The 23,593-nt window shown below is 42.6% G+C and overlaps 1 protein-coding gene across 4 annotated transcripts in view; it reads right to left on the reverse strand.

Moving 5' to 3' along the window:
* RCAN2 (regulator of calcineurin 2) overlaps positions 1-23,427 on the reverse strand; it is a 201,852-nt gene extending 178,425 nt beyond the window's left edge. Inside the window, exon 1 of one of the 4 annotated variants that reach the window (XM_080916691.1) lies at positions 23,329-23,427. The gene's annotated coding sequence lies outside the window, so the exon portion shown is untranslated. The other 3 variants (XM_080916693.1, XM_080916692.1, XM_080916690.1) reach the window with 3 other exon arrangements.
* Positions 23,428-23,593: the final 166 nt, after the last annotated feature.

Below are 23,593 nucleotides of genomic sequence, written 5' to 3' on the forward strand. Positions count from 1 at the left end.
CATATATTTATTGTTTTATTTTTTTTTTAATTTGTGATCCTCTGAGTTTCATTAGGGCTGTTTGCATGAACGTGGGTGGGGTTTAATTTACTGGAGCATAGTCAACAATTTAAGTCTAAATTTATTTTTTACTAGATAAAAATGTGGAAGGACAGTAGTATAAAGCCTCTTGCAATAGACAAGAAAAACTATGCCACAGTTCTTTGATGAGATTAATAGGAAGAGGATCAATGAAAGTGATAATGAGTAATTGACTCTAACTTCAAGTTCAGTTTTGACTTAAAAAACAAAGAATTGTATTACAGGAGATCTGCTAATTTACAGAAACCAAAAGATGGCAACTTCCGCTTGAATATTAATGAAACATAAAGAATGCAATGTTGCTTTAATAAACACCAAAAAAGAAATTCTGATAGCTACTTTTAAGTTGATAAGGTTAAGTGCATTCATTTAAAATTTTTTTCAAGACTAGAAAACAATACAAATTTCGGTAGTGCTTTAAAAGAATCTCTTTAGCTCTAGAATCAAATTGAAATTAAATTTAGATTCTCTAGCAATATGTGGGAAGTCAGTTCACTGCATGAACATTCTCATATACATACTAATGACTTTATAGCTAGCATTCACTTTTGGACCAGCCTCCTGAGTAGGATCCTTTTAATTGCCCCTTTGATATTTTAATGTCTAGATATTCCTGGTGTTAAGACGAGACTTTTTGTTCATTTTTCCAATCTTGTGGATAGATTGAAGTATAATATTAGTAACCACAAGCTGTGCTGGAATTCTGAGGTACAAAGGGGAGACGCGATGTTCTTAAGCTGCACTCCATAGAAACCCATTAGAACTCCTTCTGAAATATAATGGAACCTATTTAATTCAGGTGCAGAATCTTCACACCTGCCGAGCTGTGTGAACCTCGTGCTATTCTTGATACAAGTTGGGATCAGTCCTGAAAAAGTCAGAAGCATAAAGTTTTTAACTCATAGTTTTCAAAGGCATTTATCCTCTCTGTCCCCTTTCCGGATGCCTCCTGGGGCCACTGTTCTTCCCTATGATTCATACTGGACCATAATTTAATTAATTCCCCAAAAGCACAGCGTCCCAGGAATATTTATGAAGCACATAAACCAAACAAGTTGTCTCTGTCCTCTCCCCGGGTGCTAGATGCTAAAGCAGGGGTGTGATTTATCTTCTTGTTGGCAATAGTGTTTTCATACAAGGTCTTGCAGGAGAGTGACAGATCTCTATGGTCTTCCAAATTGACATAATGAGAAGGGAGAGGAGAGGCCAAATCTACTCAGGACAGATGGAGTAAGCACGGAGGGGATGTGTACCCTGTTTCCACAAGCCTACCTAAATACCCTCAGCAAGAAATTGTGTTTAGAATAAGATGACTTCAACAGAGTTAGGTGAAAAACTCCACCTTTAAGGAGGAAAATTGGCATTTTAAATGGCATTTTTATTTATCCTTTTTGAATGTCGTAGACGAATAGAGTATATTTCTATCATATCCACTCTCTGTTCCTTCCCTCTTACTCCTCTGGGGCCTCCTTTGTGTCTACCTTACAACTTCATGTGCCCTTTCCCTATACTTTTAAAAATTAAATTATAATTGTATAATTATAATTCTGTGGTTATTCTAGTTCCTTTTCCTCCATTCAACTCTCCCTTGTACTATCTGTCCCTTAAATTTATGCCCCAAGACCTTGTCACATTGTTTTTTTAATTGTTGTAATCTACATGCTATATATACATATGTATATAGATAGATAGATATAGAGAGATAAACATATACATATACATCAAATATATGCAAATGTAAATGTATATATATATCAAAGCATATCAATATATTCACTTCTAAATATATAATACAATCTTCTTAGTCTGTATAGTGAACATATATGTTCAATAATGGTCATCTGTACTCCTTTAAAATTTTGTTATTATTTTTTGATGATTATTTAGAACAATCTGATAAATGTCATGGACTCATGTTATTTAGATTATTACTAAATTATTACATTATTTCTTGTATCACTGTTTAATTATGTTAGGTAGACATAGTAATTACCTTAGGTATAAAGTATTTTTTCTTTGTTATATGTTGGTATTATAATATAATTACATCATTTCCTTCTTTCTCTTCCTCCCTAAAAGCCCTTCCATATACTTTTCCTCATTCTCTTCCAAATTTTTGCCATTTTTAAAAATAAATCATCATTACATGCATAAATGTATGTGTGTATACATATATGCTCCTAAATATTATAGATTTTCCTGCAGCCATTTGTATTTTGATGTTCATTCCACTTTCCCAAGAAGGGCTGCCTAGTAATGTACTCAGCAGACTTCATCTAAACCTTCCCATTTTAATTAGTAAAATAAAGGCAAGAGCCAGTGATTGGGAGGGGGAAGGGAGGTGGAGAGAGAGGGTCAGAAATGAGAAGAAGGGAGAGGGAGGGGGATAGAGAAAGGACCAAGATGGCGATCAAGAAGGGTGAACTGGATCCAGGTGGACTTAATTGGCATTAGGTAGCTATAAACATTTTAAGGATTTTACAGGTCTTTTATCTCATATAGAAGGGGAGTTTGTATATTTGTCCATTTGATGTAATCTTATTGTGTAGAGGGTTTGTGGATTGAGAGTGATATATAAACCTATATAAAAAGCTATGGGGCCTTAGAGTCATGTTTGTGCTAGGCTGGGTGGTAATTCCACCCGGGACAGAGGCAGTAGGGCAGGCAGAGTAAACTGTCAGAGAAGGGATCTGCACTGAGAATGTGGCTTGCAGACTGAGTAACAGGCTAGAAGCGGCACCTACGGAGTAAGACTGCAGGGCCGATAAAGAGATAAGCCAGATTCTTTTTAATATTTACTACAATAAAATATAGCCTGATTCATCCATGTAATGTTATCTGCATGCATGTTTTTAGGGCTGACCATTTGGATAACCAATTCGTGTGTTCTTCCCTGGGGGAAGACTACATTATTCCTCTTGCTCTTGGCAGTTCTTAGAGCAGAGATTCTCAACCTGTGGGTTGCGACCCCTCCAGCCACCCTCTATCTCCAATGATATTTAAATTATGATTCGTAACAGTGGCCAAATTACAGTTATGAAGAGACCATAAGAATATTTTTATGTCCTGAGGGGTTATGAGGAACTCTATTAAAGGGTTTCAGCATTAGGAAGGTTGGGAATTGGTGCCTTAGATGAAATTTATTTTTAATGAAGCAGGAAAGGATGGGCATATGTTTTTTCTCATTACTATTTTGAGTGTTTTGACACAAGTATTTATGTTTCCCAGGCTAGCTTTAGATGTTCCATCCTCCTGCCTCAGCATCCCAAGTGCCAGTGTTATTATCATGATTACACCTCACCAGTCGATGTTCTTGAAGCCAGAAGAACCTGTTTCTACAGAGACTAACTAACCTATAATGGACCACAGAACTATCAAACAAAAACAGGAAGTATGGACAAACTTGCCCCAACAGAATAAATGTACAGGTCAAAGAAAACATAATGACACATTACATCTGGATACTTTCAAAAGAACTTACAAAGGGACTCTTCATCAAAGCACCAAACTGGGCAGAGGGCAGCCATGAGATAGTGCTAAGTCTGGGGCTGTTACAATCCCGAGAGCTGAAGAGGTGAGGACTTGGAGAGTTGAGAGAAACTCTGGGCTCTTGGGATTGCTCCTGGCACATCTTCTACTCAGGGGTACAGTCTGTTCTTGGTATCAACACAGCGAAGGCACCAGGGGAATCAGCCCTACCTCACTCTCTTGCTTTCATTACCTGCCAACTCCTCCCATCGACCAAACCTAGCTGGAAACCAGAGGGAAAGGAGGATGCTGAGAGAGAGCAGGCAGATGGGTAGGTTAATTGTGCAGTGGGAAAGGCGGGAGATGTCAAAGCTGGTCTCTATTAATATGTAAGAATCTTGAAATTCCACTGGTTAATTTTGGTAGAACTTTATTAAAGCTATCACTTATGAATGAGCAGTTCCAAAGAGGGCTTGCATAATATCGTTGAAGATTTGCCATTTCTGGCCACATTTTTCCCCCTGAACCAAGAATCAAAGTGGGAGAGAGGATGAGTGGCTCTGGGGTGCTGAATGCCTGTGCCACTGGGGGACACATTTGGAGAGACATGGGAGAGACATGGGGATCCTTTGATTCTGGGAGTAAACTTACAGCCCAAAGCCTTGGGACATGGCAAGTAATTATGAGTGGGATAATTTCTCACGGGAGGAAGATGCTTCAAAAGTGAACAGCAGAGCCTGGGATGGTTGTCATGGTAACTAAAGTAAAATTGATCCTGTTAGTTTTCACCTGCTACCTTGGGGAGGGAGAGGAGTGGAAAGAAAAAGTTGGGGGATGGGACCAGGACAAGGCAGCTTTGAAGAAAACAGAGCCTGGGTTCTTAGTCAAAATAAATAATAATGATGATGATGATGATGATGATGGTAATAGTTATAATTGTTATTATTGTTGCTGTTGTTATCTGGGCTATAAAGATGGCTCAGTGGTTAAGAGTGTGGGTTTCAACCACTCAAATTTCCAGGTGCTATGCCCATCAGTGGATGCACTGAAGATTATAGCAGGCACTAGAATTTATCGCTACATCAGTTTGCTGTGGTTTTATTTTGCAATTTCAGGCAAATCACTGAGCCTCAGCTTCTACCTGTCAATAAGGACTATTGAGAGATTCTGATGAGATAAGTTGGCAGCCCAAAGCCAGGCAGACCTTCCTTATTCTTTCAGTCACCAATGTGAGCTTACAGTCAGGGTGACAAAATGCCTGAAACAGAGCAACTTAAAAGAAAGAAAGGTTTATCACTGATCACATTTTCAGCCCTCGCTTGGGGCATCCCTCCGGGTCTTTAGGGAGGTTCAAATATCAAGGAACAAAGGTGCATATTTCATGGCACCCTGGCAGCAGAGCAGGAGGATGTCACAGGAACAGTTAGCAGGCCCCACCTTCCAACAACAGCACAGACTGGTGACCAAGCTGTCAACATACAGTCACCAGGGATCTTTAAGATCCAATGATAAACACTTACTTATGTGTCTTTATCAAATAGCTGTCTATATCTTTTACTACTTACCTTCTTTGATAACTAACTGTTCAAGACTAAGAACCAGGTCTTAAATCCTATGTTTTGCCTGCCTATCTTAAAATTTATTTATTTTATGTATGTGAGTACCCTGTCGCTGTTGGATCAGAAGCTTTGCAGGGTGCCAGCCATGCCAGGAAGAAGGGAGTACACCAGAAGAGAGCATCAGATCTCATTGCAGATGGTTGTGAGACACCATGTGGTTGCAGGGAATTGAACTCAGGGCCTCTGGAAGAGCAGCCAGTGCTCTTAACTGACAAGCCACCTCTCCACCCCCTTGCTGCCTATCATAAACCAGAATGCACCCTGAGCTTGTTAGCTTTCTAACAAGGTTCCCTGCTTCCTTAGATAAGAGAGTTCTTATCTCACTGCACCAGCTTTTCAAAATAAAGAAAAGTACAGTCGAAGCTTAATATGAGGCACCAGGGCACCTTGCCCACCATGGGTACCGCTAACCATAAGAGCATCTTCTCTCTGGTGGGGCTATCTGGATCCTACTCTCCATCCTCCCGTCTGCACGTGTGTTGTTATTGATAACTCTTGGCAAAGTGAATCCTTTTATTGACGTTTTTATTTTTACATCTTATCCCATATGCTGAACATTCTTCCTCTCATGGTTGGCACCCTGCAAAGCTGCAGATCCAACAGCAATGGCCACATGAATGGAATACCCAACTCCCTTCTTAGAAAGATCAAGGGCACCTTTCACTACGCAAACATATGCTGTCTTATTTCAACGCTTGCTTCTTTCCCTTGTAAGTCAGGAAGTTCTTTTTAGAAATTGTTGGATGCTCTTGAGGATTTGTTGAGGCACTTGCCAATATGGTTCAGTTCTTGCACACGTACATTGAAATGCGTTTCCTTTCATGTTTTTCTTAATTTGATGGGTGTGAGCGTTTTGCCTGCATGCATTTCTGTGCACTGTGTGCATGCAGCAGCCATAGAGGCCAGAAGAGAGTACTGGACTCCCTGGAGCTGGAGTTACACATACGTGGGTCCTGGGATTGGAGTCAATCCTCTAAAAAACAGCCATTTCTCTCAACTACTGAGCCATCTCTCTGGTTTCTAAAATGTGTTCATTTGCCTACTAATAGCTTTCTGGAAGCCCTACAGTTTCTTCTTCTTGACCCAGGGGAGTATCTGAACATCCACTATTTAACCAAATCTGATGCTAAGCAAACCACATTCCTCCCTGATTAAGATGTGCTGTGATGAACCCACCGTACTGGTGGGCGGTGCTGAAGAAAAGAATGTTTTCCATGTACCATCACTAAAGATACTATGACCATCTGAATATCCATCCATCCTTGTGCATACACAGGACCATAGCTGTAATTCGTAAGAACAGTTTACAGCTGCTTAAGGTGTCAGAGACATGCCAGCAGCATTGGCATCAGAATGAAGATACCAGCATTTTTAGCTTTTCCATGAAACCAACTCAAAACCACAAGAAAGGCACCAATGATTATTTTAAACACACTGGTATTCATGAAGAGAAACAAATAATACATAAGGTTATAGAAAATAACTTAGTAAAGGTGAGTAAAAATATAAACAATGCTACCAACATCATTAACTGTATCTAAAAAACTACACACAAATTCAGGACTGCATGCTTGTTTACTGGCAAGAAGCTCAGTCATGGAAGACATGCTGCTGGACCACAAACATCATGCTAGCTTTCACTGACTAAACTCTATATGTGAGGCATCTGGGGATCATGGTACAATAAGAAACACAGACTTCAGTCTTGTTCAGCATTCTTAGCTCTCACAGCCGGAAACTCTTTGGGAATTTTTTTTAACAATGTTAACAAAACAATATCTTTATTTAAAGGCTTGGTCTTTAAAAGGAGTTTCTTTATTTAGAGACTTGGTCTTCCATCCCAGGTTCTTAAAACACTCTGGGTTGGCCAAAAGTTTGTTAGAAAACTCCTAGTAATCGCAGAATGAGAACTGGTTGCCAGGGAAACCAGCCTGTGATGGGGTGGGGGTGGATCTTTAGCCCCAACCCTTAGCCTCTAGAGAAAGGAAAGAGGCTGAGGGTCAAGCTGATCTACAATGGCTGATGACTTAGTAACCTACATATGAATGATAAATTCTGAGATAGAATGATAAAATCTAAAGAGGGAGGGAGGAAAACATGGATGGGGAGAAAGAAAAAGTGTGTGTGTGTGTGTGTGTGTGTGTGTGTGTGTGACTGTCTGTCTTTACAATCCCACCATATTGCTGAACATATTTACTGAACAAAAAGGATTTATACCTCATAGTCACTCTGTCTGTCTCTTCATGTGTCTGTACCCTTGAAAATAGCCTATGGAATTTATTTCCTATGTTCTGTGAATTGCACTAGCAAATAATCAAACCTAAGGAAGGGATTATGGAACCCCCATTGGATAGCTGGTCAGTCCAAAGTTCTGGAAGCCCAAACTTTTTATGTATATCTCAAAAAAGAGTCAGTCTTAGGAATCTAATACAGTGTTACAGAAAATGGATGGATACAGTGTTGGGGTATGGATAAAGTGTTGGTGGGGTGAATACAATATTGCAGGGGGTGTTAAATACAATAACATAACGGTTTCAAACTGTAAAACATAGCTGGTGTTGAATTGGTTTGAGTAAGAAACAAAATTCACACATAATATTGACAAAGTGGCCTGTACTTCCTTAAGTGTATTAGAGCAGGCACCCATCACCTGTCCAATGCAATCTGTACTTCCTTGGTGACCAAGGGTTCTTGCAGATCTTTGTGTTTCTGAAGATGTGAAGTCATCACATATAACTTGGCTGCTTCAGTTTGATCACAAACACATTTGGATTTCTTCCTTTATTTTTCTTCCTTGGGTTTTTAAGGGTACATGGGCTCTGTGGGGGTGCTACTAGCTATCAAAAGTAAAAGTCTGAAAGCCAGGAACCAAAAGTATGAGTGTCTCCCTCTGCAGAAAATTCTGGACACATAAATTCTTAAGATGTAATTTATAATTTTTGCAAATTTCCACCTGTAATATTCTGTGTACCATGCACTTAAATTAGCACCAAGTAGTATGAAAAGTCACAGATGCCAAGCACTTTTCTTGTCTCCAAATTCCAGTTGTGCTTCTTATCAGCCATGAGGCCCCGGGAGAATTAGTTAACCTTTTTGTGACTCAGTTTCCTCATCTGTCAAATATGGAGATGCAGTGCTATGTATGGAGCACCAAGTCTCATGGGATTAGGCGAGGGAATGAATCATTCAGTACACACGTCTGAGCCAGGTACATCTTATTACAAACACAATGACACTTGCTGAACACATATGTTGTATATGTCAGTTGGCTGCCAGCCTGGCTTCATTGAAACACTAGCTCAAGGAACTGAGGTAGAAAGTGCCAGAGGGGGACACTTACATTTGGCCTCCACAAGTGTGCAAAGGGGCACATAGCCACATACATGCTCACAACCACACCTACATTCATGCATCTATACATACATACCCACATAAACATACACATGTAAGTCTCTTCCTGCATATAAGCCAGTTGTCCTTCGACCTATATCCAATGAACATAATATCTTTTTTTTTAAATAAACTCTGTAGGAACGTTGTACTGCAAGTCCCCCCATGTATTCCTTCTCATTTCATACGGTTAGTCCCCTGCAGCTTTCACAGTACAGAGAGTCCTTCAGGGTGCAGAGAGTTGGGGATCTTCAAGATGGCCGGGATTTCCCAGGAGAAGCTTGCTCTCCATCTGCAGCCCCCACCCCCACCTTCTATTTATGTCATTAAAGGTTTCTGTCAGCTCTTTCCCTCACTGTATGTTCCAGTCTTTTCAACATTGCTATGATGACCATCAATTAATTCTTATTTTGAAGATGTATTAAATTTAATTGTGTCTGTATTAGTGTGTACCATGGAGGCCAGAAGAGGGCGTTGGTTCCCCTGGAGCTGGAGTTCTGGGCAGTTGGGAGACTCCTGGTGTGGGCACTGGGTACTAACCATGGGTTCTCTGTTAGAGCAGTTAGTACATCCTCTTAGAAGCCGAGCCATCTTTCCAGCCCCTTCATGTGCGGAGCATTTTATTTCTTTTGAGGGGATTGCAGAAGGTCTGTATGCCGAGTAATTTATTATGATCAGCTTTAAAAAAATTAACATATTAACTTTTAGGAAAAATATGTGCTGCTTCCGTTTCCAGGTTTAGTTTAATGGTTTTATTAAAGTAATATTTAAATATGAGCAGACATAAAAATCAAGGTCATGTCATTTCTCTAAAGTCACTAGTTCCAATTAAGTGTTCTAGACAAATGCAGGTTATAACATAAAAACAATCCCACTCAAATCCCTGACATTTAACACCCAAATGATTAATGGCACTTTGCAATCTGCCACCTTCTATCCTCAGTCTGCCTTGTATACCAAAAAGTGCAACTCAGAAGGTCCAGGACTTGAAATGCTCCTCGAATCCTGTGGTTTCTCCACACAAGCCCACACTTCTTCTCTAACGATGTATCAAGCCACACAGCCTTTTAATTAGAAAGACTGGCATCCATCCTTGCCAGTCTTCAACTGCTAAAATAGCAATGACATCAACCAAACATCAAAATCATGTGACTGTATTTTCTCTGAGGAAATACTTTAGGCACCCCAAAGCATGCGGGTCCAACTTTACAGTTGTCATAAAGTAACAAGATGGGCATGGAAAATGATTGGACTGAAATGCTATTACTCCACAACTCCACAAATATCTGCATATCCCACTGGGCTGTGGAGACAAAGACAGCACTGTTGAGTTCTGGATTCACCTCCAGAGAAACCAAACTGAGTTGTTCAAGCTCCCCGAAGTCCGGTGTCCTCATCTGAAGAATCTTAGAACAGAAACACGTTTCTCCTGGAGACCTGTATGCAAAGCACGTGGGAGGTCCTGGGCCCTGGGCCTGGAGTTTAGTGGCTGCTCCGTAAATACACACAGACAGTATTTCCTGGTCAACTGCTTCCATCGAAGCTCAGTCAAACAGAACAGGCTCACAATGCCTGCCAGGACGGGGCATTTCAAAACTACTTGAATTAGAGACATAGGGTCCCTTGGTCCATCTGCCTCTAAATTCTGTCCCTGTTACTGATCATATGTGAGGTTTTCTTTTGGACCATCAGTGAGGTATAAGGTACATTCTAGAAAGAACAGGTTAATTGATATAAAGAAGGCAAAACAGGCAAACTTAAATTGTGCATTTATTTTTTAAAGTGTGTGTATGTATGGGTGTGTGTGGGTGTGCACATGTGTGTTCAAGTGCCCTCAGAGATCAAGGTTGTTGAATTCCCTGGAGCTGGAGTTACCGGCAGTTATGAGCCATCCAGCGTAGGTTCTGGAAATCAAACTCAGGTGTTCTGCTAGAACAGAAAGTGAACTTAACTGTTCATCCATCTCCTCAGCCTCAACTTATTTTTATACTTAACAGTTATGCGAAGAGAACAAAGACATCTGAAGTGTTGACAGCCCTGGTGCTATGCTTCTGCGTTATTTAAAATGGTTATAATGGGTAGTCAGTTCATCTTCCTATTAGCCCAGGGAAGCCCTGCTAGCTCTATCTGACATGTACTGCAGCCGTCACAAGGATGAATGAGTAGGGACTTTCTTCAGCTTTAGCTACTTAATGTCCAGGGATAGGTACAGGCAAAAGTACAAGAACCTGGGCATCTCTGGGACTCTATTTTAACTGTAGACAGTGATTCAGTCCTGTTGGGTTTTACATCCCAGGAACTAACACGATATTTGGCACCCAGCGGGAGTAAATAAATGAACGAATGTGAATAGATCAGGTGTCCATGTACTGGAGCGTGTGTGCACCATAGTAAATACAGGCTTGATAAAGAATGGTGGTTCCTTTGAGGATTGGAGGCGGAGGGACTCTAGAAAAGATAAAAATAATGGAAGAAAACAGTTCTAGGGCTAGAGATGGGAGGCTGTCCAGTTGAAATCTCTCACAGCCACACTGTGTTCAGAGTGACTCTCATTAGTAAAATGGCACTATTCTGATTGTCATTAAGCCTATGAGCCAATCGTATTCAGCTCCTTGTTCTTTAAAACAAGAACTTTTGACTGATTTGTGAATAGTCTGGTTGTTTGGTATTTGTCGCAATAGGAAGTTGAAGAAATAGTATCTGGTCTCTATAACAGCTGTGTCTCAATGATTTCTATTGGTCTCCTGGGGTTTGTTAATAAGTAGCCATAAAAAGTCAATTTGCAATTAGGGAGAGAAATGTACATATTTGGCAGCATTTACTCTGCTGTGATTGACAAAAGACATGACTGACAGGAGCCTTGTTGGGAGAGGAGGCTCACAATAGTATTAGCATACTGTGTTTAAATATCTCACAGACTGAGAGTGGGGAGGAAAAAAATCCTGCCTGTTAGATTATTCAAAGTTCTGGGCTCCACCCACAGTGCTCAGCAAAGGCCCCAGTTGGGCAAGACCTCACCATACAACCATACAACCTTAAGGACCTGAGTTTGGAAAACCTTACCATCCACATCAAAACCGGACAGAGTGCTGTACCCTGCAACCCCAGAGCTAGGAGGTGGAAAGGGGAGCATCTTGTTAGCTGACCAGTCTAGCAGAATTAGTGAGCTCTGGGTGTGATGGTTTGAATATGCTTGGCTTAGTGAGTGGCACAGTTAGGAGGTGTGGTCTTGTTGGAGTAGGTGTGGCCTTGCTGGAGGAAGTGTGTCACTGTGGGGGTGGGTTTTGAGACCCTCTTTCCCTCCTAGTTGCCTGAGGAGTTAGACTTCCCCTGGTTCCGTTCAGGACAATATGTAGAACTCTCAGCAATGTGTCTCCAGAGCCATCCCTGCTTGGACCCTGCCATGTTCCCTGCCTTGATGATAATGGACTGAACCTCTGAACCTGTAACCCAGCCCCAATTAAATGTTGTACTTTATAAAACTTGCCTTGGGCATGGTGTCTCTTCACAGCAGTAAGACACTGGGTTCAGTTAGAGACTGTCTCAAAACAGAAATTAGCAAGCATTTCAACTTATTGTGTGGTGCTCCCTACAACAACCTCTGACCTCCACACCCACAGCATGAATGCCCACAGACACATGCACATACGCAAAATATAATTGTATAGGCACTTTGGGAAATGACTAAAGGGACTTGACTAATTTAACAAGGAAGGGGTTAATACATTTTCTAAAGATATCTGGCTAAGAATGGTCAAATATACCATAAGGAAACATACAGAACCAACTAACTGGTGCCCATTGGGGCCCACAAGGACCAAACCACCAAAGGGAGAGCATGCATGGGACAGACACCCTCTGCAAGCATATAACAGTTGTGAAGCTTGGTCTTTCTGTGAGATTCCTAACAGTCGGAGAAAAGGCTGTATCAGACTCCCCTGTCTGTCTTTGAATCTCTTTCCCTAACTGGGTTGCCTGGTCTAGCCACAAGAGGAGAAGGTGCGCTAGTCCTTCTGCAACTTGATATGCCAAGGTGGATTGATATCCGTGGGAAGCCTCCCCTTTTTAGAGGAGAAAGGGAGAACTGGAGGATGTGGGGGACTGAGATGGAAGGATTGGAAGGAGAGGACCGAGGGGAAGCTGTGATCTGGATGTAAAGTAAATTAAATAATAAAACAAGCATGAAGAAAACAGTATCTGGCTAAAAAACTATCACCTCATCTCTTATCAAATAGATAATCAACTCAGGCTAGATAGAAGTTCATCAACTGGTTCCAAATAACCATTACATTTTTTCTTTTCTAATTGAGGGGAAAGGAAAGAAATTCTTTGTGTTTAAACATTAGGGACCCTGGAATGAGTATGTGAGAATAAAGAAAAGAAGATAATGTCACTGAGAAACGGAAGAATAAGAACTCTGTCCGACTGTAAAACCTTGATTCCAGATATAGAATAATTCCAAAAGAGCTCACAGTCAATGGGGAATGAAGTGAGGGGGTTGCCCATGTGATCAGCTTGGGAATGCATCCTAGGTCTCCAGATATCCAGTAAATATTTCTAACCTGTATTATTTTCTAGAGTTTCTCTCATCTAAGACATACCCTTATAAATTTTGCTGTCATAAAAATTACCCATGGTTCTTCCTGAAAACATATTCATTATCCCTAATTTTGTTTGTGTAACATAACCTTATAGGCTCGAACTTTATGTTGTCTTGTAAGACAATGCCAAGGGTTGTAGTTGAAACATTGAAATGGCTGAGTTAAAATAAGGGTTTCAGTGAATGCTAATAAGAATTCATTAAGCATGAGTTTGGTCTTTATCACCTAAGATAAGGTGATATTACCAAAAACTTTGGGGAAATATAAAGTCATCCTTAGAGGGTGAAATCTGAAACATTTTAAAGAATAAATCCAGGAGTACCACGAGGAACAAATCACTGGAAAAGTTTGAAGTTCAAAGCTCCTGATGGTCACTCCATCAATCTTCCCTCTCTAACCATTGGGTTTCCTTGAGACTGGTTATTGTTAATAAAAAGAATCATGGAGGAATAGGGAGAGAGACAGACAAAACCTGGGCTCCCTCCAGGACCACTGTGGACTCACCTGTGTCCTGTGAAAGTCATTAATTCCCTAGTATAAAATGGAGCCTCATCCAAAGCCATTCTAAATTTAATGTCACAGATTTACCCGTTAATCTTCTCAGCAGTTATTTACAAAACAGGAGATATATGGGTATGACTGTAGGTCAAGGTCATATAGCTCTCACAGAACCAATGATTGCTGCTCAGGTTGCCACTCGGTCTTATTTCCTCCTGTGGCTGATCTTTCTCAGCCTGTCTGTACACGGGGGTGGGGGGGGATCTGGGAACACCGTGCTAACATTGCAGAAGACCTTGGATCTGCCCGTGCGGCTGCAAATACATTGAGAAAGAAATTGCATCTCCTCCCCCATGATAATCTCACAATTCTGCAAGGAAACCAGCCTCCAAGGGAGCCATCCAAGAATTCCCACAGCCTCTTCCTGTGCTGAGACACTGAGAGGTCAGAAGGAAAGTCTTCTTTGAGAAATATGACCAAGCAAGCATTTCCACTCAACACTCCCCCTGAATGTCACCTTGTCAAATGTTGAAGTTTACTGTGAAACAACAGCTGTGTGTGGAGCAGAAATCACCAGGAGACAAATGAATCAGTAAAAAAAAAGGGCGGCCTCAAATGAACACGCCTGGGGTGCATCTAATCTTGTATGTTTACAAATGTTTGTATGTCATACAAGATGAACTGCACACCATAGATGCCCACGGGAGGAACAACCTAACATATTCACAAATCACTGCTTTGGTTTCACTCCTAGAAACTAAGAGATTTTGCTCTGGCAAATAAACATTTGCTTCAGCTGCCCACTAGCTGATAAGAATTTATTGCTCTCTATCCTGAAATTCACTTAGGATCCTTGAGATCAAATAAATCATTCTGATCTTGAGAAATTAGCAAAACTCCAAAGACAAGTATAACTTGAGGGTGGGGTTAGTGGAGAGGAACAATTGAGAACAAATTCCTAGGGCGTATATGTTCAAGCATGCCAATAATTTGTATGCTTACCTAAAATAAATAAATTTTTAAAGGTTGAAATTAGACACTGACTGAAATTAGACATTTTCTGTCAACACATTCTTACTGGGCTCTGAGCTTTAGCAGTTAAAGAGGCCAAATAAAATAATTATATTAAGTCTTCAGATAATTTCATGGAAGAAAGTAATTCAAAGTCACTGTCTACCTTGTTAATTGTCCAACTTAATCAAAATAGTTAAGATGGTGACAGTGAAGGCAGAGTCTCTTTGTAAACACTAACCTGATTAGCTATCAAACTAAAATCTTTAAATAGAGAACATCTGAATATTATTTTTAAAAGAGCCCACCTATTTATCCTACATATTTATTCAAAATTGTCTACTATGCAGGACAGTAAGACTGGGTAAAATTGCTTGCCAACAAAGCCTGTTCACCTTCATTCAGTCCTCAGAACACACATGGTAGAAGAAAAATCCTACTACCCCACACTGTCCTCTGAGATCCCTTAGTGTTCTGTGGCAGAAATGCCAGTCTCCACTGTTTAAAATAAATAGGCAATAATAGCAAATTTATTTTAGATTGGTAAACTAATACATTGTGTCCACTTAGTAGAGGGTAAACAAATGTAGGCATGTGTATCTACAGCTTGTCTACGAGGAAGGTAAGGAGTTAATTCAATCCAAAGGACACAAAGGTTCTGCAGTACGTGAGCTCTCATCCTTGGTCATGTTGCATGATTCAGAAATGAGTTTTGCTGAAGCAAGGACCCAGTGAGGCAGTTCTCTGTGAATCATGTGTGCTGTCTCCTGCTCAGTTCAAAGTGCTTCAGAACCGCAATGAGACTACATCAACAGCTACCCAGATCAACCTCATACGTGTCAAGGCATCCATAAAACAATATGTTGGTAACAGCCATCAGAGGGAATGCTGTCCACTCCACTGTGCTTAATAATAATGTGAACTCTATAATTAAGTCTGTCTACCATCCTTAAGTTCTCCAGAAGAAAGTCTAACTTTCTTATATTATTTAACTCAAATATTTCCAGGAGTGGGGCTGTCTCTGCTAAGCCCTGGTGTCAACTGATTCTTATTTGCACATGAAAGAAGTTTACAAACTGAACAGAGGCGAGAGCTGATGTCTCACGCACTGCTTTATGAAATTGTTCATGACTTCACACTTGTTGAAAGTTAACAAGTGCTTGCAAATCATGATGGCTGACATAGGTAACCTCAAAAGTGCTGGGCAGAAGGATAAAAGCAGAACCCTGGAGGCTGCTGACTGGCCAGTCTAGCAGAATTGGTGAGCTCTGGGTTCACTGAGAGGTCCTGTCTCAAAACCTAGGGCAGAAAGAAACTAAGGAAGACATTTAATATTGGTTTCTACACAGAAGAAGATACACATGCTATCGAACATGTATACACATCTACACACAAGTAAATAAAAGTAGTATCAAGTATTTAGGAAGAATCTTAAGAACTGGGATTAGAAAATTAATCCAATACACACACACACACACACACACACACACACACACACACACTCACTCACTCACAAATGTGCTTAAAAATGTCCATAAAAGAGACCAGAGAGATGATGAATGCTTGCTGCTCTTGCAGAAGACTGGAGTTTAGTGCTTGGCAAGATGATCAGCATCCACCTCAGGCTGCTCACAACAGCCTATAACACCAGATTCAAGGCATTTGATGCTCTTCTCTGGCCTTCAAAGGCACCTGAACTCATGTACATAGACACACACATAAAATTAAAAATAATAAAATAAAGATTATTTTTAATTTTACCTAAGTCTTCTTTATAATTTTTTGGCTATTTAGGAACAAGTTGGATGCTTCATAAAAGGGAGAAGAGTTAATGATTTATGGTAAACTCATACTAAAGAATGTTCTACTCCTACTAAAATGAGTGCTCAGGGGCTAGTGGGGTGACTACATGGGTTAAAGCCCTTACTGCACAAGCATGAGGGCCTGAGTTTGGATCCCCAGCTCCCAAGATGCACTTCTGCGTGTGTACGCATAGATTTATGCACCCGAACACTCACATGCACAAACACGCACATATCCACTCATAGGTGTTCAAAAAGATCATTGACATCTCATGCTCAGTTGTTTTAAATGTTTGGAGAAATACGTGGGAAGTAAAGTTCTCTGCACATTATGACCCTCATTCTATAAAAATACACAAACAGAAGAGACTAGATGGAAAAACATCAAAATGCTGGAAGTCATGGCATTGCTCACAGAAATGTGCGATTTAATTTTTTCCCATAATAGTCTTGTATCATCTAAAACTTTCTCAGAAGCATATATGTCAAAGTAAAACAAATACATAAGAAAGAAACCTGTGCAATGGATCTCTTCTGTGGAGTAGATGGATCTCTGTAGACAATGGGAGACATTCCCAGCCTCCCTGTTCTGACTTGATATTCTTCCTGCCTGTCTCTTATAACTGATGGAAACCCTCATGATCACTTTCTCTTCTTGTTCTCTGTACTGCGCCTAACCATTCCTTGATCTTAACTTTGGTTTTCAGCTTCTGTTTATACTTTTTAACACCTTGTGCCGGTCACCTCATTTTTATAGACCACGTTCTCCTTAATCAGCCAGACCTGGTTCCACAGTTGACTATCCTTGACCTTGGCTGGTCCACTCATGTTACTGACAAAAAATAAGCTAGTCCTGAAGGAAAAAGTTGCTTTGTACCAGGGAGCAGACCAAGTAAATGAGGTTTTCTTAATGTATGACATAATTGGGTTATTTTTCATTTTTTTTTAAATTCTATTTTATGCTATGTATGGGTGTTTAACCTGTACATATTTGTGTACACCAAGTCCTTTTGGTGCCTGTGGAAGCAAGAAGAGGGTAATCCCTTGGAACTGGAGTTACGGATGGTTTGAGCTGTCATATTGGTACTGGGAATTGAACCTGGGTCCTCTGGAAGAGCAGTTGGTGTACTTAATCACTGAGCAGTCTCTGCAGTCTGAATGTTAATGTCCTTTTAGACACAGAGTACCTTCCTCACCTCACAGACATGGTATTCTACCAGACCCAACAATTAGAGGTCCTTACTATGATGGTTATCCTTAACATCTGTACAGAACATTCTATTCCTCAATGCACACATTGGGTGGAACTCAGTCTCCCTCAAATCTCCAAAGGTAAGGAGATTGTTGTCCTAAACTGCAACTCTGACCTGACTCTACATGGCTTATCCCCCTGAACTTCTAGAGCATGCTTATGTGTAGATGATAACACTCGCACACATTCCCTAGGTCGGCTACGGTCTGGAGAAGCACATAGCACTGTATAACTGGCTGAACAAAGCGTTGAAGGGAGCAGCAATCTTCAAGTGCCAGCTCCAACAACTGCTAGGTCAATGGGAAGTTCAAGGTCACATAACTGGGAAGTAACTGCACCAGGACTGGAGTGCTAGGATTTCTTGGCAAGTCCAAACCTTTTTAATTATCTTATTCCCAACACTCTAAGAGAGGTATTATGGTGTGGCTCAGTTGCCTCCACATACATACAACATGACAGAATAAGCCTGTCAGAACAAAGCAGTTATTCCATCAAAAATCTAAGGGAATAAAAGCCATGGTCTAGTTCACAACTCTTGAGATTTCTTCTTTGGCCCAACAATGAACATTTAAGTGTCTTTTAATGCATGTACTCCACACCTTAGAAATTCTGCATTTTTTTCTATTGTTTCACAGTGAGTTGAGCACAGGGAGCTCAGACATGAAATCACAGTCTTTTCCGTTGCTATGAACATTATGAATCTCAGGAAACGTGAGCTACGTCTAAAAGCGCTTCCGTAACTTCTAGAAAGTTCCAGAATTCCCTTGTTCTTTTCCTCAATGGCCTCGGCTAAGTTGAAACGATGTTTTGACTCGTTAACTAGGTGACTGAAGTTCATCTATAACACAGGACACTTGGGAATCCATAGCACACGGACACAGACATAAGGACAGTGAGCATTTTGTCAGCAGAGAAAGAACAAATTGGGAAAAATGAAAGGCAGGTGCAGGTTTCCCAGGACAGAGCCATTCTGTCCTCTCTGAGTCACGTGTTGAAAGGGATCTATGTGATGTGTGTTGTTATACTTTCGGTCGGTCTCTCTGGGGTAGGATGCTACTCAATGCAGGAGTGGATTAACAAGCATCATGGTAGGGGCCCTAGAGAGATGCATCAGTCTGTCCGGTGAGTAAATGCCAGTGTGCTGGCATGTCCTTGGAATCCGAGGAATCCGAGTGATCCCTGTGACTCACTGGCTCAGCAGTCAAACCTAATTGGTGAGCTCCAGGCTGATGAGAGGCCCTGCCTCAAAGGAGGTGGTTGGCATTCTGGAGGATGACACCTGAGGTTGACATCCAGCTTCCACATACATGCACACATGGACACGCATACACATATGTGCACATGACTTTAAGTAAACAATTACTGAAGAATAAAGCATCTTCAGGGACACTTTACCTTTTCTTTCTACGCAGCTATTGTCCTGAGGGTGAAGGGTGTGGCCCAATTTCTAGAGTATTTTCAATGAGGCCAACTTGTGTGCAGTGCCTGGTCCCTGTTCCAATTCCTGTAACTACCTTACGGAACGATTACTGACTTCCGCAATATTTTCCATAACAAACAAACACTGAGAAAGTAACATATCTGAAGGAAAGAAAGTGATCATTGGCTGTGAAAGATTCCTCTGATTTGGTACCCAAGCAGGCTTCTCACCTTTACCTGGACTTTCTCAGCATTAGGCACTCCCATTGCCACTGTATTTCTAATTATGCTATACCAAGCCATTCATACTGGTAGACTAACCTGCAACAGGATGGTGGCACTTCAGAACCCAGATTCCTTACAGAGTGCCTAACCTTTCTTTTGTCATTACTGCACAGACTCAAAATAACCCAGGCTGGAGAGAAAGCTCAGCAGTTACAAGTTCTTGCTGCTCTTCCACAGGACCCATGTTCAGTTCCCACCACCCACAGTAGTGTACCTGTAACTCGAGATTCAGTGGCTTCTAAGCCCTCTTCTGACCTCTGCAGCCTCACCCAAATATGTGCACTCATGCATGCACATACACACACACAAACACACACATGTGCATATGCATACACACACACACACACATATGCATTGAAAACAATAACTTTTACAATAAAATAAAACAACCCAAGCCTGACAGAAGATATGTAATTGTGCACATTTCACAATATATGCATGAAGGAAAACTAAGACTCTTAACTCAGCCCAGTTCTCTTCTGTAGCATCAGCCACAAATATCCAAACGTAGGGAAGATACTTCAATGGTATTAACCCACACTGATGAATGAATGACACTGTTGTTCAGGACCTGGGCTCCAACACTGGGTGCACTGCTTATTAACTATGTGCTCTAGACAACCTATCATTATTATTTTTTAGCTTCGGTTTCCCTGTCAAATTATGTGAGATTAATGACAGGGCCACCTAAGGTAAGCGGCAGCATTCACTGTACTAACCACAGGCACTGAATAAATGCCACTGATTCTAATGATGATCACAAGCGGTATTCAGGTAACTGAGTTAATGTGTTTGCTTTAAACACATTAAAGGGGGTTAAAGGCAGGGAAAACATCCTACCATGGAATTCACCTCCCTCTTCTCCAGAGGCAATACTTGGTAGTCTCGGGAATAAACTAGAGGGCAGTTAGTTCCAGGAATGAAGAGGCAACCTTTGCAAACAGAAGAACCTTGGTTTTGATATCCAAAAGAAAAATCCACAGTCCTTTTCAAACCTGCCATTTCCACTGCAGCCTTACCTCACCCAAAGCCTGGCTGTGCCTCTACACGTCAAAGCTTCTCCTTCCCCACCAGTCCCCACCAGGCGACAAAATTGTCACCTCTTTGCCCCGAAAAGGCTGTCTATAGATCTTGCTTCTGTTGCCCTGGCACCTGCCTCTTGCACACTTCATGATTCAGAAAGAAGCTGAGGATCCTGCACTAGACCAACAGCCTAACACAAGAGCTTAGTGCTCTGTAGCTCTACTTCCCTGGCATCCTCCAAAGTCACTTTTGTAAACATATAAATGAGATCTCCCTGTTCAATGGAATATGTTTAAAGCCCCAGCCTGCCACATCCTCCCCAGCTGCCATCTCAGAACTAGGTGCTCTTGAACGAAACTTTCCTTCTGTGTGCATTTGCTGGCATTTGCTGTCCTTTCTACACCGAATGCCTGGTGCCTTCTCCAGAGAATGCCAACCACCCATTGGGACCCGGTCCAAATGTGTACTCTCTGGCAGGCTCTTCTAGATTCCTTCCACCCTCCCATCTCTTGACTCCCGCTGACCTCGCTCCCCTCGGCACTAAATGCTCTCTAGGCTGATTCACTAACATTCATTTTCTGCTTGATTCTTTTCTGGGAAGTATAGGCTCTTGTTCTTTTTGCTCCCAGCACAGAGCCTGCATGGCACACGGCAGGTGCTTAATAAATAGCTGTGTCATCAACCGGCACAGGGAATTAGAGGGATGGGATCCTGCAACCTCTGCCCCTGTCGAAGTCGGACTGATGAAGAGAATGCGGTCCCTGCACTATTTCTGACAAACTGCAGTTATGCAAGTGTGATGAGTCCTCGCAAATGAGAAAGTTCTCGAGTTCCCACTCCTGTTAAATATTCCTCACCGGAGAGTGTCACATCCTCCAAGATCTAGGTGGGTTATGAAGGACATAGACCTCTAAGCATTTACTAAGATCTTACAACCTAGCCACTTTTGTTGAGGACACTTCTCCCTCCCCGAATCCTCTGGACCACATTCAGGTAAGAGGCGCTCAGTAAAGGCTGGCTCAATTTACAGTGCATTGGGAAGCCGATCACAACTCCCATTTCAGGCTAATTGAGCTCAATGACCGGTCACATGTGGTGTAATAGCTCCGTAAGGCTAAAAGAGAAATCGATGTGGGTACTGAAAGACTGCCAAGTGTTCACTCCCGTGTCCCACAGCCCGAGCTGGCCTGCTTCTTGACTCTTCCTGCCTCATGCTTGTCTTCATGATCCCCTGGTCAGCAAGATCTGCCCTGTGGACACCACTCCCTTGCCCTGTATTTTGGACTTTGTATAATCAAGGACAACGAAGGTGTGAGAGTTCAGTTGTGTTGTGAACATGTTTCCGTGTCCCTAAAGTCTCTTGAGACACAAATTCTGGCTAAAGAATACCTTCACATTCTTTTCTTCCCATCCGAGGGAAATGACAGGACTACATAAATAAAAAGGAACAAGAAACGGGCTTTGTCGTTATTGTTGTTGTTGTTGCTAAAAGCGAGGTTTTAAGACAATGTTGGCAGCAGGTGTAATAATTCTCTGCTGACCGTTTCTAGCCCAGTGTAAGAAACAGAACGTGCAGTCTTGTTGAATCCATCTGGGATGAGGAAAAAGGAAGGAAGGAAGGGAAGGGAAGGGAAGAGAAGGAAGGAAGGAAGGAAGAAAGGAAGGAAGGAAAGAAAGAAAGAAAGAAAGAAAGAAAGAAAGAAAAACAGAAAGACAGAAAGACAGAAAGAAAGAAAAACAGAAAGACAGAAAGACAGAAAGAAAGAACAGACAGCAAAGCCTTGGAGAATAAATCATTAACCAAAAGTCAAACCGAGGCACCCTGGAAACCAGCGAGATGCACAGGCAACCCAGACTGTTTTGTCCCCTCTGATGACTTCTGGAGAGGAACGCCCCACAGGCACGATGAACCCAGCACACCGCGCTCCTGTCCATGTCACTTTACAAACTTGAAGTTATTTTTAGATGACCCAAGCAGGCTAAGCCCAGGCAGGACAATTCTCAGCCCGCTGTGCCCGAACGCCCCTTTGCCCCTCCCTAACAAATTTGGTAAAGCTTGGGAAGACAGGGGTCTCCTCATCTTCTCCTTTACTCGCTGAGTTGTTGATCTCCCCAACTACTCTAAGCCCAAATCCCGAGGCCACTGGAGTTACCTGGATCCTCCAAGTCCCTCTGCACCTGCTGCTGCACCTGGGAAGGTGGACCCTTGGCCAGTAGAGATGGGGAGGGGGCTTTTGAAAGCTAGCGCCTCCTAGAGGGGGGTCATGAGAGAAGTATCCCTGGGGATGCTTTGGGGACTGGCCAGGAGAGATTTCTCCAACTGCTCCAGCCCTACCCCTAAGCCCGGCGGTGCTTGATTCCCATTGCCCAGGTCCCCTGGAACCCAGGTATTCAGCCCTGGTGGGACAGGGTACAGGGTCGATGGGGCCTGCGCCGTTACGTAACCGACCTGCAGGACGTCTGCGATGCGCCGCTGTAGCGGCGGTGACAGTGGTGGCGGCTCGGGGGTCCTCGGGGCAGCAGGCTGCGGGCGCGGCTCTGCCTGCTCACCTGACGGCCGGGGCGAGCGCGGTGCCCGCTGGCCTGGGCGTGGAGCTGTGCGCACTGAGCGCCGCCTCCAGCTCTCCGGGTCGCGGGGTCACCCGGGCTGTGCCTCCTGCCGGTGCTCCCGCAACCTCCACCGCCGTCACCCGGGACAAAGCGGCTCCGGGGAGGGGCCGAGCAGGCGGCTCTTGCCCAAGCCAGTGGATATGGGCGCGCCCCCAGCTCCGACTCATCCGGCTAACCTCCAATCAGACCCCAGGGAAGCCAAAGCCCCTGCCTGGCCTCCTTTGGTCGCCTCCCTCAGGACCAGTCGCCCTTCTGTGTCCCTCACCCACCTCCACCTCCTGGGCTTCTACCCGGAGCTCAGCAGCACACCCCTCCTTTGCGATCGCAGGCGAGCTGGACCCTTTGCGGGAACCTGACACAGAAGCCTGTTCCCAAAGGCAATGCTTTTCCCAAAAAGAGGCTCCTCGGTCATCTCCGCCACCCCCCCCCCCGTGAGGGATTTGGCGGGGTGGGGGGGGGGTCAGAGAGGGGTGAGGTCGCTCTTGGAGCTAAGCATCTGCATACAAGGATACTAAAATATAGAAGGGCCGCAAA

This window comes from Micromys minutus (genome assembly GCF_963924665.1).
Source record: "Micromys minutus genome assembly, chromosome: 5".
Lineage (NCBI taxonomy): Eukaryota > Metazoa > Chordata > Mammalia > Rodentia > Muridae > Micromys > Micromys minutus.